Genomic DNA, 14101 nt, shown 5'->3' with positions numbered 1-14101 from the left:
CGAATGTTGCAGCTGAACAAAATTTAGTATCTCCTCGGACTTCAGAGAAGATAAAATCAACTGAGAAAAAAATAATATATGGTACATCAATATACAATTTAAAAATAAATTTCGTACAAATTTAATACATATTTGAATATCTACAACAACATATATAGTAAAAATAAATTTCATACAACTAATTATATATTATACAACTTATCTACAACTTTAATACATTATTTCTACCTAGTTAAATACAACTACAATATCATACAACTTAAATATAATTTTTATATAAATTTTATACAATATGTGTTTGTATACGTTTTGTATCTGATTTGTATATATTTTGTATGTGGTGTGTGCTTCTTCCCCTCTAAAATTTCGATCAAAACTTACTCTCTTAATACAATTTTGATACATATCAACAACTTTATGTAAAAAGATAGTATTGATAACTTAAATACAAATTTTATACAACAATTCATACATTACACAACTATTTTTCAACTTTCATGCAACATTTAAATAAAAAAAATAACTACAACAAAATACAATTTACATACAATTATAATACAACTTTACTATAATTTTGTAAGTATATTGTAAGTCATGTGTTCTTCTTCTTCTTTCTCGAGTTTCAATCTGAAATTCAGCTAAAATCAAGTCTAATCTTCACTAAAACACCCTCAAAATTGAGATATAAACTCCAAACAATATTTTTAATTATTTGCAACAACACCCATTCCAAACAAGTAATTATTTTTGAAAATCCAAATTCGATTTCAAAGTTTCAAAGCTTTTTAATGGCTGTCAATGGTGGAGAGTCAAACACCTTCAAAATTTATTGATTGACAATTTCAATTTGAACACCAATTGTGCAACATGAAAGGAAATTGCTAAGTTAAAACGATTGAAATCCATTAATGAATTCCGCTAAAACTCTATACAACAAGAAAGCATTAAAAACAGAGAATATCAAATAAAGAAAAATTGGGAAAACAGAGAAGGAGAGTAGAGAGACGAAGAGAGAGATATAGATAGAGACAGAGACAGAGAGATGGAGAGAGAGAAGTATAATGGGATAAGAAAATAACGGATATTCCTTATTCAATTCTTAATATAAACAAATACTAATTTAAAAGTTATTTGTATCTAATTGGTTCGACAAGAGTGAGTTCTCTCTAGTGGTAAGCACCCTCCACTTCCAACCAAGAGGTTGTGAGTTCGAGTCATCCCAAGAGCAAGGTGGAGAGTTCTTGGAGGGAGGGAGCCGAGGGTCTATCAGAAACAGCCTCTCTACCCCAGGGTAGGGGTAAGGTTTGCGTACACATTGCCCTCCCCAGACCCCATTAGTGGAATTATACTCGGTTGTTGTTGTTGTTGCTGTTGTTGTATATAATTTGTAAATTATATATGACCATGTAATTAAATTGAAACTTGAGTAGGGAGGGTAATAAGATTTCAAATAGTGTATAGGAAGGTAAAAATCTCTATATTTGTTTGGGAAACTACCAGCTATGTCCATTTATAAGTAGCTTATTATAAAAATTGGTCAATTCATAAAACAATACTAAAATTAGTCAAATGTATTAATATTATCCAATTAACTATTTGTAAAAAAAATATCAATTTTTTTTATTCTTTTGAGTGGGTGTTATTAGAATAGATTTGGTACATGTTAAGGAGTTTGAATCTCAGTTTTGATGATTTGGTTGAGTTTTGAGGTGGTTTGAATTGAAAATTCAAAGTAGAAGATGAACATAAAAAATAATATGTGTATCACATTGTGTATCATATATGTATCATATCACATGTATATCTATGTATACATGTGTGTGTGATACATGTGTCGCAAAAAAAATTTTCGAACTCGATTTTAACTATGAATTTTGATACTACGTCAGTCCAAATCACGATACATGTTTGATACATGTGTCACAGAAGTATTTTTTGAACTCGATTTTAACTACGAATTTTGATACCAAATCAGTCCAAATCACCTCCAATCTTTCTCAAATTTTGTATATTGACTCATCTATATGTTTTCAATGAATTTCAACTATACCCATTGAAAAAACATCTTTTTTTGCTTAATTTTTTGTATTTCATCACCTTGTTTGCTACCTCATCCATGAATTTCCTTTCCGTCTTGCATCTAATGTTGCTGATCACGCTTAAAATTATGGAATGATTTCTAGCTCATCCATAAATTTCCTTTCCGTCTTGCATCTAGTATTGCTGAACACGCTTAAAAATATGGTAGGGGATCTTTTTGTGTGATTCTTGGAGAGAAAGAACATTATTTTGTTTGGGTTTTCAGTTTTTATATGTGCTTGGCTAGTTTTGGTAAGTCTATGATTAATGGCTAGATGTTGGTAATTTAGGACTTATTTGAAACATTTCTGTAAGATTCCCTATTTTCTTTTAGAGAAATTACATAGTTGACCGTTCGGTCAACAATATCCACAACTCCTGTTCGTCGGGACGGAGCTAGAAGCCTTAATATGTATTTGGCTTAATTTATATTTTTGTTAAGTTCAACAAATATGTACAAATATGAAATTTAGAGCCAGTTATTAATATTTGAAATCATCGTTCTATAATTCAGAACTCATAAAGTTAAAATTTTGAATTCGCCTCTCTATGCAGTATGTATAGATTATTTAATGTAATAAGTTTAAACTTTGTAAATTCACCATATAGTGCCATGACCCAAAATCTACTAAGGGTCATGGTGGTGCCTAACACCGCCGTCAGGCAAGCCAACAGTGATTTATCAATTTATTTACTCATTTAAGTGGTTAAAATCATAATTTTCCTTAATTAAATCGTATGAAATAGAGTTTACACAATTACAATAACGAACAACCCATAGGAACCCCCAAAACTCGATGTCACAAGTGCATGAGCATTTTCTAAGGAGTGCAATAGTAGTACAACATCTGTCCCGGATGTAATAAGACAGAATAAAATAAATAGTACAATGGAGACTCGATGGACTGTGATGCGTAGCCAGGAATGCAGCTCACATGGAGTCTCCTCAACAGGTGCGTCTACGCGCCAAGGTGATCATCAATTAACCTGTCAGATCCTGAACATTTAGTGCAGAAGTGCATCATGAGTACCTAAATCAACGCGTACCCAGTAAGTATCTAGACTAACCCAGGAGAAGTAGTGACGAGGGGTTGACATCGACACTTACTAGAGGTCCAAGCACATAGTATAATAATTCATAATAGGTATGAAGTGCACAACAATAGTGGAGTAAATCTGTAAATATCAAAAGTTTCCAATTATTTTCTTTAAAGTATGAGTTTCTCAATCTTGTATTCTATCTTAATATCTCCAAAAGTTATCAAGTGTCATCATCAAATAAACCCGGTGTATCATATAAATGTCGGGCATCAGTAGAGAGGTTAACTCGTGAATATTTGGGCTACAAGAGATATAACGCACGATTCTGCTAAGGGACGTTCGGCCCGATCCGAAATAATATGTACACTGCCGAGGGTCGAGCGACACGAACCATAGATGCACCTATATACTGCCGAGGCATTCGGACCGCTCCACAAGAAAAGGAAGAAAGTTACCGAATTAAGAGACACGTGTTTACAACACCGTACGTGGGTAAAAAAATGGATATGATCTTTACCTTTTTCTCAAATAACTTGCCCACAACTCAAAGTGTTAAGGCTTGGCCTAGTATATATATAATTATTTCTAAATCAATTTCATTTATAACTTCGATTAATTAATGTCAGCATCATGAGCTCAAATAATTCAAACATTACACGATAAAATCGTAGTTCTACTCGGACATAAACATGTTATAGCTACGTACGGACTCTCGTCACCTCATGCGTACGTAGCACCCACAACTAGTTGCACTTAACAATAAAATCACCTAGGGGTAGTTTTCCCCTCACAGAGTTAGACAGGAGACATACCTCGCTCTGAAGTTCTAAAACCGTCTCCAACGCCACGCCACTAACTCAAACCGATGGCCGTCGATCCAAAACTATTCAACAAATGTGCAAACCCATAAAAATATATTCTAATACCCATAATTAATTATTTTAAACAATTTTCAACTCCACTCGAAAAATCTATAAAATCAACCCTCGGGGCCACATGCCCGGATACCGAAACTTTTCGAAGAAAAACATTACCCATAACCTTATGAACTCAAATATATATTTTATTCCTAATTCCATGTCTAATTTCGCGGTCAAAATCCAAAAATACCAAAGTTTAGATTTTCTACCAAAATCCCAAAAGTTTCCTAAATCTTTCTTCCTTAAATCCATATATAAACCTTACATTTATCTCACAACAAGTGAAAAATTACTTACCTTATGTTACATGATGAAAACTCCTCACAGTCGTCCAAGAACCGAGCTCCAAAAATCCAAAACGAAACGAGGAAAAAGACCAAGTTCGATGCCTTAATAATCTGTCAAGTTTCACTTCTTCGGCCACATTATTCGCTTCTGCGGCACCTCATTTGCGGTCCGCCCTTTGCATCTGTCGAGTCCACTAAGTTGCTCAACCGCTTCTGCGGACTAGCCTCATCACCCCTGCTTCCGCTTCTACGACCCTCCAAGCGCAGGTGCGAGCCCGCACATGCAGAATTCCTACTGGATCTGCGCTCCACAGTTCCCACTCTATTTCTCCGCATCTGCGCAATACATCCCTGTACCTGCGAGCTCTCACCTACAATCAAAGCTCCGCATGTGCGGTTACACCAGCAGAGCCAAGCCTTCAGCATTCTCACAACTTCAACTTTTGATATGTTAACTATCCGGAATTAACCCGAGACCTCGACCAAATATACCAACCGGTCCTAAAATACAATACAAACTTAGTCGAGCTTTTAAATCAAATCAAACAACTCTAATACCATGAACCGCACCCCAATTCAAGCTTAATGAGATTTAGAACTTCAAACTTCTACATTCGACGCTGAAACCTATCAAATCAAGTCCGATTGACCTCAAATTTTGCATATAAGTCATAAATGGCATAACGAAGCTATTCCAAGGCTTAGAATACCAAACTGGCATCGCTAACATTAAAATCCACTACAAGTCAAACTTAAAAATTTCTTAAACTTTTAAAAAACCAACCTTCCATAATAAACGTTGAAGCGCCCCCTTACAGTGACTTAAGGTCCGACTTGTTGTAATGAACCAACTTGTCGTACTAAGAATTGTCGCCCCGTATAATGACTTAAGATCCCGAACAACTTCGTAATATGTATTATGACTTGCGTGTGTGGTTGAGTTTGGCTTTCGGACGATTTGGGATCAAATTGGGAGAATAATTCTTATTTAAGAAACTTAAAAAAAAGAGTTGACTAGAGAGTCGAGTTTTGAGCAAACAACTACGGAATAGAATTTTTATGATTCCAATAGTTCTGTATGGTGATTTTGGACTTATGAGTGAGTCCGAATATTTATTTGGAAGTCCGCAGTTGATTTTGGCTTGAAATGGTGAAAGTTGAAAATGAAAGATTTGGAAGTTTGACCGAGAGTCGACTTTATTGATATCGGGGTTAGAATCCAGTTATGAAAATTTTGATAGGTCCGTTATATCATAATTCTAGGATGTTTCGACGTCGTTTCTTCAAGAATAAGTGGTATCACATTAAGAAAATGAGCTCCAAATTCAGTTTTGATTAAATCATTAGATCAGTATTAAAATTTTGGAGCCATATAAAAAAGAATCGTCGAATTCGGACATCGTATGAGAGAGTTATGCACATTTGCGTGTCAGAAAATATTTCCCGTCAGCGTCCAGGATAGCGTGGGGAGCTATCCCTGGCACTGGGACTGCTGGAGGTACTAGAAACGGTGCCACAGGCAGCTCCCCACGACACCTGTGGCACCCCAGACATAAAAACCCCTATAAAACGAGGAGTTTTGCCATTTTTACTCATTTTTGAGTTTGGGGAGCTCGGTTTAGGCGATTTTTGCGCGATTTTCACGGAAAAATATTGGGGTAAGTGTTCCTTATACTATATTGATTATATTTCATGATTTCATACTCATTTACATCATGAATTCGTAAATTTATGGAAGAAAAATCATATTTTTATAAAATCTTCCAAAAATGTAAAATGAAGATTTAAAGGTCAATCATATGTCAGAATTTGATAATTTTTGTATGGTTGAACTCGTATCGGAATGGGTGTTCGAATTTCGTGTGTTGTTTTTGGGATTCGAGATATGGGTCCCACTATCGATTTTTAAAATGAATTTCAAATTTTAATTTGAAAAAATAGTAAATTCATACGGAATTAATTCCTACGATTCGTGTTGAGTATATGAATTGTTTGTGACTAGATTTGAATCTTTCACACACTAATTCGGGAGGCAAAGGTTTATTGGAATCTTGAAATTTATTGCCAAACAAGGTAAGTATCTTGCCTAACCTTGAGTGGGGGAATTACCCCTTAGGCATTGAGTTTTATGTGGAAATTGTGTAACTGAAAACCATGTACGCGAGGTGACGAGTACGTACTTGGTTTTTATATGCAATTTATATCGGTTGAAATTCGAAGGCACCCTTATGTATTAAATTGAAAAATAGTTGGAACTTAGTAAATCCTTGATTTGTCATGCCTCATTCCTTGTTTGTCGAATTTGTATTTTATATGATAATATGGTATTATTTTCACTTGGATTTTTATGTGAATTCCGTGGGTTGTTGATTTGATATTTTTCTTGGAATTAAATTTATTATGGAATCCTTATCTGCAAATAATTATTAAATAAGTTTAAATGGAGGCGTTTATATATTTATCTAAAATTTAAATTAAAGAAGGCATTGTCCTATGCTGAGTTATTTTTCCATCCTTGTGGTTATTTTTGAGATTTTATATACATTGTGTTGAGTCGTGGACTATCTGGTGTGAAATTAATTAACTTTATTGTACCTTTGGAATGGTTGTGGGCTACAGAAAATTTATAAATACGAGTTGATGATGTTGTGTTGTTATGATAATATTATATGTGAATTGTTTTATGATTTGGGTTACTGTTATGCGGCGTAAAAGGGTGGCATTCCACTGTTGACATTATGCGAGCATAAGGGTGGCATTTCACTGTTGTTATATGTGTTGGGATATTATTTGGGCGGAGTGATAAGAGAGGCTATTATAGGAGCAATAGGGGTGGCTATAAGAGCGATAAGGGTGGTTATTGATATTGTTAGGGTGGAGGGATAAGGGAGTGTGATGACCCAAAAGGTCATCTTTAAATTTAATAATTATTTCTGTATTTTAAGACTTCAAAAATCACTATTCATTATTTCTCAACTTGCGTGCGTGGTCCGTATAATTTTCCGAAAAGTTTTTATGTAAAAAATGGATTAAAATATGAAATAGAGCCTTAAAACCCAACTGAGTTGACTTTGGTCAACATGTTTTAGCAACCAAACCTGGATCAGTGTTTTGACCATTCCGGTAGGTCCGTATCGTAATTTGGGACTTGGGCGTATACCCGAAATTTAATTTGGAGGTCCCTAGCTCAAGTTATGACCATTTAACAGAAACTAGTAATTTAAAGGCTAAAGATTTCCAAAAGTTAGACCACGGATTTGACTTTTTGATATCGGGGCCGGAATCTAATTCTGAAAATTGAAATAGCTCTGTTATATCATTTATGACTTGTGTGCAAAATTTGAAGTCATTGATTAATTTAACATATTTCGGCACAGGATTTGTAAATTGAAAATTTTGAAACCCAAAAGCTCGAATCGAGGTGTGAATTGTAATTTCGATGTTATTTGATGTGATTTGAGACCCTGAGTAAGTCTGTGTTATGTTTTAGGACTTGTTGGTATATTTAGTTGAGGTCCCAGGGGCCTCGAGTGAATTTCGGACGAGGTGCGGATCAATTTCGTTGCATGTTGCATTGTTGAAGACTGCTGGTTCTGGTATTTTCGCACCTGCGGAAATAGACTAGCAGGTGCGATGTCGCAGAAGCGACGACGAGGCTGCAAAAGTGAGGGAGTGCTGGTTAGGCAGTGCTCGCAGGTGTGCAAATTGTTCCGCAGATGCGGAGTCACATCTGTGCTTGGTTTTTCGCAGAAACGGCCTGGATCGCAAATGCGCCAATTTTTCAGCAGAAGCGGGGGTCGCAAGTGCGACCTCTTGACCGCATCTGCGAAGGTGCTGGGCAAAAATCTTTAAGTTCGGGGTTTCGCTATTTTTCACCATTTTTGGATTTTGGAGCTCGGTTTGGGCGATTTTGGGGAGGAAGTTTTTCACACAACTTTGGGTACGTGTTCTTGACTCCTTATGATTATATTCCAGGAATTAACCCTCGTTTTCAGCATTAGAATATTGATTTTTTGAGAGAAATCGGAGGAATTTTCTATAATTTCATAAAATAATTTTTCAAGATTTGAACACTGATTCAGAGTCGGATTTGAGTGAAATTAGTATGGTTGAACTTGTAGTTGGATGGGTTGTCGGATTTTGTAACTTTTGTCGGGTTCCGAGACGTGAGCCCCACTGTTGATTTATGAGATTAATTTCAGATTTTAATCCAGAAAATTAGTAAATTCATATGGAATTAATTCCTACGATTTGTATTGAGTATATTGAATTGTTTATGACTATATTTAAGGATTTCAGACACAAATTCGCGAGGCAAGGTTTATTGGATTCTTGAATTTGGTTGCAAAGCGAGGTAAGTGTCGTAGTTAAACTTGACTTGAGGGAGTAGGATTCATTTGTCTATTTGCTACATGATTTAATGTGCGGGTACAATATATATGTGAGGTGACGAGTATTTATGCATTGTGGTTGAGTCAAAGCATGCGGGTGGAATTTGTTTATTGTGAATAATTGTCTATTTAATTAAGATATTCCTGCTTAAGTTTATTATTGATTATTTGATCATTATTCATGAAACTATTATTCATTTAATTATTGTTAAATATTTTGGAAGGTGAAGTCGGTATTCTGGTATTGAATTGATTGATAAGTGTATATCCCCGCATTTATATACTTTTTCGAATTTATATAATTATTTTAATGGTAAGGAAGAGTGTAAAAGCACGAAGGGTGATGCCGTGCCATTTTAATTATTCATAATATTATTGTCATGGTAAGGAAGAGTGTAAAAGCACGAAGGGTGTTGCCGTACCATTTGTGAGTGTAAAAGCATGAAGGGTGTAGCCGTGCCATTTGTGAGTGTAAAAGCACGAAGGCCGATACCGTGTCATTTTCAAATGAGAGTAAAAGCACGAAGAGTGATGCCGTGTCAAATGAGAGTAAAAGCACGAAGGGTGGTGCCGTGCCATTTTCATATTATCATTTGCTCATTTTATTGTTGATAAATTAATTGGCTGCTAAGTGACACTTCTCCTGCTGAAATTATTATATCCTTCCCCTTTGCATGTTCCCTCCCAATATATAAATTGTTATTTATTGTATTATTGTTACTTTGTATTTGTATATACTTGTACATGTTGATTACATACGTGCCTTGTCATAGCCTCGTCACTACTTCATCGAGGTTAGGCTCGGCACTTACCAGTACATGGGGTCAGTTGTACTAATACTGCACTCTACACTTCTTGTATAGATTTCGGAGTTGGTCCCAGCGGCGTACATTAGATTTTCCCGGATACAACTATCAGTGGAGACTTGAGGTATAACTACACATCGTTCGCAGTTCTGAAGTCCTCTTCTATTTTATCTCAGTTATCTATTATCTTTCAAATAGCTTGAACATTATTCAGACGTTTATTTGTATTATCCTAGTAGTTCGTGCACTTGTGACACTAGATTCGGGGATGTATTTTGATAATTCGGTATTTAAGGTCTTCTGCACTTTATCTTAGTAATTGATTTCTAATTAATTAAATTTGCTTTAAAATAGTTAAGATTTATTTAACGTTGGCTTGCCTAGCAAGTGAAATGTTAGGCGTCATCACGATCCTCAAGGTGGGAAATATCGGGTCGTGATAGTTGGTATCAGTGCACTAGGTTACTTAGGTCTCACTAGTCACGAGCAAGCTTAGTAGAATCTGAAAGATCGGTACGGAGACATCTGTACTTATCTTTCGGAGGCTATGAAGTTTAGGAACAATATCACTTCTTTCTTATTCTATCATGCAATTTTATTCTATCATCGATGATTGAACCATTCTATTCTTATTCTCTCGCAGATGGTGAGAACACGTAATACATCTACTGATGGACACGAACCAGATCCCTCGGTGGCAACTATGGTCAGGGGTAGAGGTCGAGGTCGTGCTACAGGCCAAGGCAGAGGCAGAGGTAGATCTCAGTCTAGAGATCAAGCAGCAACACCTATTGTAGAACCTCAGATGGATCTTCAGGAGGAGGTTCCAGTTCAGACTGTACCAGTTGGACCAGTTCAAGTCCCAGAAGAATTCATAGCTACTCCAGTGCTTCAGGACGCTCTAGTCCATTTGGTGAGTCTTATGGAGGGCTTGGCCCAAAATGGTATATTTCCAGTGGCACCAGTCGTCTCACAGGCTGGGGGAGGAGCACAGACTCCCACTACTCCCGCTCCGGAGCAGATGGCTCCACAATATCAGGCTCCAACAGCCCCACTAGTTAGGGTAATTCAACCAGTTATTACGGCATATGCCGGTAATAGGCCCACCATGTCTTATGGGGCCTTATTGAGACTAGATAAGTTTATTAAGCTCTTTCCAGTTCACTTCAGTGGTACACCTTCTGAGGACCCGCAGGATTATCTTGACCGCTGCCGTGAGGTGCTGTGGAACATGGGTATAGTTGAGACCAATGGGGTCGATTTTGTTGTATTTCAGATGACGGGTTCCTCCAAGAGGTGGTGGAGAGATGTTATGTTGTCCAGGCCAGCTTGATCACCTACACTGACTTGGGAGAAGTTCTCACGGCTATTTCTAGAGAAGTTCCTCCCTATCACATTGAGAGAGGATTACCACATGTAATTTGAGCGTCTGCAGCAGGGCAATATGATTGTTACTCAGTATGAGTCCCATTTTGTAGATCTAGCCCGTCATGCTCTCCTTTTAGTTCCTACCGAGAGAGAGAGAGAGAGAGTGAGTGAGGAGGTTTATTGAGGGACTTACTCTCCCTATTAGGCTTCAGATGGCCAAGGAGACCGGAAGTGAGATTTTTTTTCAGGCGGCTGCTAATGTTGCTAGGAGGATTGAGATGGTTCTTGCACAGGAGAGAGGGCAGGGGTCTGGTAAGAGGCCTCGTCAGTTCGGTGGGTTCAGTGGTGCCTTATCTGGAGACTGGGGTAATTTTGGTAGGGGTCATCCTCCCAGGCCATTCCATTCAGTGCTCCAGGCATCCTCTAGTGAACCACCAGCTCCTATCAGTGTACCTCTGATCCAGAGTTTTTAGGGTGGTTACTCAGGCCGACAGGAATAATTTCAGGGTTAGCAATCACAGCAACCGAGGTCTTGTTATACTTGTGGTGATCCGAGGCACATTGCTAGATTCTTCCCCAGGTCTCCGGGTAGCATGAAACAACAGGGTTCTCGTGCTATGGTTCCAGCACTGGTTGCTTCATCGCTTGCTCAGTCAGCTAGAGGTAGGGGTCAGGCAGCTAGAGGTGGAGGTCAGACCGTTAGAGGTGGAGGTCAGGCCATTAGAGGTGGAGGCCAGCCAGTTAGAGGCCGTCCCAGGAATGCAATTTAGAGTGGTAGGGCCCAGACCCGATTTTATGCTTTTCCAGCTGGGCTTGAGGCCGAGTCATCCGATGCTGTGATCACAGGTATTATTCCAGTTTGCCATAGAGATGCTTCAGTTCTATTTGATCCAATATCTACTTTTTCCTATGTGTCCTCTTATTTTGCTTCATATCTAGTCATTCCTCGTGATTCTCTGAGTGCTCCTGTGTATGTGTGTCCACTCCGGTGGGAGATTCTATCGTGATAGATCATGTCTATCATTCGTGTGTGGTTACTATTGGGACTCTTGAAACTAGTGTGGATCTTCTACTTCTTGATATGGTGGATTTTGATGTCATCTTGGGAATGGACTGGCTGTCACCTTATCATGCTATATTGAATTGTCATGCCAAGACGGTGACCCTAGCCATGCCGGGGTTACCTCGATTAGAGTGGAAAGGAACTCTTGGTCATTCTACCAGCAGGGTTATTTCTTATATGAAGGCTCGACGTATGGTCAAGAAAGGATGTCTAGCCTATTTGGCTTATATTCGCGATCCTAGAGCGAATGTTCCTTCTATGGACTCAGTACCAGTTGTTCGTGAATTTCCAGAAGTATTTCCTGCAGATTTGCCGGGAATGCCACCCGACAGAAATATTGACTTCTGTATTGATTTAGCTCCGGTCACTCAGCCCATTTCTATCCCACCATACCGTATGGCCCCGCCAGAGTTAAAAGAATTGAAGGAGCAGTTACAAGACTTGCTTGATCAGGGATTCATTAGACCCAGGGTCTTGCCCTGAGGTGCACCAGTACTATTGGTAAAGAAGAAAGATGGTTCAATGCGAATGTGTATAGATTATCGGCAGTTAAACAAGGACACTATCAAGAACAAGTATCCACTGCCAAGAATTGATGACTTATTTGATCAGCTTCAGGGTGCCAAGATGTTTTCAAAGATCGACTTGAGGTATGGATACCATAAGTTGAAGATTAGGGCATCTGAAGTCCCTAAGATAGCTTTTCAGACTCGATATGGGCATTATGAATTCCTAGTGATGTCATTTGGGTTGACAAATGCCCCAGCAACATTTATGGATTTGATGAATCGGGTGTTCAAACCCTATTTGGATTATTTCGCGGTTATATTCATTGATGATACATTTGATTTACTCCAGCAGTCGAGAGGAGCATGAGCAGCATCTTCGGAGTGTGCTTCAGCCTTTGAAGAATAATCAGTTATATGCCAAATTTTTAAAATGTGAATTTTGGTTAAACTCAGTTGCCTTTTTGGGAATATTGTTTCGGCAGAAGGCATAAACGTGGATCCTAAGAAGATTGAGGCTGTTCAGAATTGGCCTAGTCCTACTTCAGTTACAGAGAACCGGAGTTTCCTGGGTTTGGCAGGTTATTATCGTCGGTTCGTGGAGGAGTTTTAATCTATAGCAAGCCCATTGACCAAACTGACCCAGAAATGTGTTCCATTCAGATGGTTAGACGAGTGTTAGTTGATTTTTTAGAAGCTCAAGACTGCTTTGACTATGGCGCCAGTGTTGGTATTACCCATGGGTGCAGGATCTTATACGGTGTATTGTGATGCATCTCGCATTGGGCTTGGTGCAGTATTGATGCAAGATGGCAGGGTGATTGCATATACGTTGCGACAATTGAAAGTTCATGAGAAGAATTATCATGTTCATGACTTAGAATTGGCAGCCATTGTCCACGCTTTAAAGATTTGGAGACATTACCTTTACGGTGTCTCGTCTGAGGTATTTACTGATCATCGTAGTCTACAATATCTATTCAGGCAAAAAGATCTCAATTTGAGGCAGAGAAGATGGTTGGAGTTGTTGAAAGATTATGATATCACTATTTTGTATCACCCCGGAAAGGCCAATGTGGTGGCTGATGCTTTGAGTAGAAAGGATGTGAGTATGGGCAGTCTTGCATGTATTCTAGTTGGTGAGAGGCCGTTAGCTATAGATGTTCAGACTTTGGCTAATCAGTTCGTGAGGTTAGATGTTTCGGAACCCAGTTGGGTTCTAGATTGCACAGTCGCGCGGTCTTCTTTATATGAGTGCATCAGAGAGAAGCAGTATGATGATCTTCATATGCTTGTCCTTAAGGACACGATGCGGCACGGTGATGCCAAACATGTTGTTGTGGGGGAAGATGGAGTTCTGCGAATGCATGGTCGTATTTGTGTGCCTAATATGGATGGGCTTCGTGAATTAATGCTGGAAGAGACCTACAGTTCCAGGTATTCCATTCATCCAGGTGCTGCCAAAATGTATCAAGATTTACGGCTACATTATTAGTAGAGGAGATTGAAGAAGGATATAATTGTATATGTATCTCGGTGTCTAAATTGTCAACAAGTCAAGTACGAGCATCAGAGATCTGGTGGTTTGCTTCAGAAGTTAGAAATTCCTGAGTGGAAGTGGGAGCGTATCACTATAGATT

Source organism: Nicotiana tabacum, chromosome 18, assembly GCF_000715075.1.
Source record: "Nicotiana tabacum cultivar K326 chromosome 18, ASM71507v2, whole genome shotgun sequence".
NCBI classification, from domain to species: domain Eukaryota; kingdom Viridiplantae; phylum Streptophyta; class Magnoliopsida; order Solanales; family Solanaceae; genus Nicotiana; species Nicotiana tabacum.
Note: the sequence above shows the minus strand (reverse complement) of the source record.